The sequence below is a fragment of the Propithecus coquereli genome, unplaced genomic scaffold, assembly GCF_000956105.1.
Source record: "Propithecus coquereli isolate 6110/MARCELLA unplaced genomic scaffold, Pcoq_1.0 Scaffold13, whole genome shotgun sequence".
In the NCBI taxonomy this organism is placed as follows: Eukaryota; Metazoa; Chordata; class Mammalia; order Primates; family Indriidae; genus Propithecus; species Propithecus coquereli.
In genome coordinates, this window is record NW_012137191.1 from 3,115,816 (window position 1) to 3,118,000 (window position 2,185).

General features: G+C 37.0%; 1 protein-coding gene across 1 annotated transcript in view; it reads left to right on the forward strand.

The window, feature by feature from the left end:
* Positions 1 to 2,185, forward strand: part of DBX2 (developing brain homeobox 2) — a 68,235-nt gene that overhangs the window by 59,191 nt on the left and 6,859 nt on the right. The gene's annotated exons all lie outside the window — the stretch shown is intronic.

Below are 2,185 nucleotides of genomic sequence, written 5' to 3' on the forward strand. Positions count from 1 at the left end.
CAGGGCACAGAAAGATCTTGGGCTCCTATACCATAGAACGTATAGGATTGTTACCATTTCCTAAAAATAATCTGATGTTTATTTTTCCTTTAACCGAATGAAGCCTCAATAAACATAAAAAACTTAGAGTGAAAGTTGAGGAAGTTTAGAGTTAACACTTTCAATGGGGCTGAATATCAAGGAGTATCAAACATACCAAAGGGAGACCCTCTTCCAAAAAGCCACCAAAAACTTATCAAAACATATCCCATTCATTCAAAATCCAAGGGAGGATACACACTTGGATTTGAGCCCACAGCAACAAACATAAAAATACAGGGTAGTATTCCACCTCCCTCTAATTGTGTGCTCTGCAATCAGATTGATAAATTATCCAGCTTTTTCAAATATGTATTATTGTCCACAAAGTGGGCCGGAGTCAAGAAAACTAATGGGGATATAGTATCTGTCACCTCTTTGAAGGCTGAGATGAAAAGTCTGGTTTGTCTATTTTGTTTAGAATCTCCCAGTTCTTATAAATTTATGGATATACTCTCAAAGTTGCTTAAATGACAGAAATTATGGGGAGAATCTTTTGGGATCAGAACATTCCAAGGTTAGAAGGGAGCTAGGAAACCTTTTATGTTATTTAAACCTGAAGCAGAACCATCAAGTCCTTGATGTTAATCAAAAAAGTGAAAAAAACAAGCATGTCAAATTTGAATAAAATACAGTGATATAATTAATTCATGATTTACATCTAATCCTTTTACCCTGAATTCCATTTCAATCAAATGCTGAATAGCAGTTGTAGTTTCCTAGGGATGCCGTAACAATTACCACAAACTGTGCGGTTTAAAACAACAGAAATTTAGTTTCTCACAGTGGTGGAGGACAGAAATCCAAAACGAAGGTGTCAGCAGGGCCATGCTTCCTCCAATGTAGGAAGCTGCTGCTTCCAGTGTCTGGTGGTTCCAGCTCCAGGCATTCTTTGGCTTGGGGCCACATAACTCCAGTGTCTACCTCTGTCTTCATATCGTCTTCTCTCCTATGTGTTCTCCCCTGTGTGTCTGTGTCCCAAATGTCCCTCTGCCTTTCTCTTGTAAGGACACCTGTCATTTGTTTTAGGGCCAACCCTAAATCCAGGATGATCATGTCTCAAAATTCTTAATAGGATCTGCAAAGGCCCTTTTCTCAAATAAGGTCACATTCACAGGTTCCAGGGCTGAGGATATGTCTTGTCTTTTGAGGGACCACTATTCAACCCACTACAATCATATTCCATGGTATCAGAGAAAAAGGCCTAGAATAAACAAAAGCAAAAGACTTAGATTCCCTTGGCATTCCTTGTAATGGAATTTGACTTATATTGCTTTGACTTAAGCTTTTGTTCAATCAAGCAATGCACTACTTGCAAGGATATTTTGGGCAGAGATATTTTTGTAAAAATTGCCTCCATTTTGGATTCCTTTCTGCACTGGGAAAATTTAAGAAAATACAATGCTAATTTTTTAAAGCTCTCACATGGATTCCAGATGTTGACCATTTAATCCAAGGTGGTGTTTCCTTATTATCCAAATGTGGTGTACATCAAAAAATTGGCATTGTTTAATTTATGACTCACACGTGAACCATTGTTTTTTGTGATGTAGTTATTTTAAGTGATTCATAAACTAACCAATGCCAATATTTTGGACACATACCATATTTATATAATGAGGAAACATTTTCTTGCATTAAGTAGTCAACATCTGGGATCCATGTGAGAATTTCTTTGAAACTTTAAGACAAATTAGCATGGCATACATTTTCTCATAGATGCAACTAGCTGGTAATCAAAAGACGGTGAACTTGTTACTATATTGTGGTTAAGAAAATGGGGATGTTGGTGATAGAAACATCCAATAATGTTTTTACAGTACTATTTTGAGGATGGGGTAAATGGAGGTATGGAGTGAAATGCAATATGGACAGTGTTGAGTCAGGGATCAAAAATCAATACAAGTGTACTTACTCTCTTAGTGGGAGTGTAAGTTATTAGAATCTTTCTGGAGGGCAATTTGGTAACACAAGCAACTTGTTAAATGAGCAAGCCCTTTGACCAGACAAGTCCACTTACTGGAATTTATCTTAAGGAAACAATAAGAAATGTGCAAATAGTTTTCCACATAAGAATGTGCTTTTGTTCTCTCTCTCTCTCTCTCTC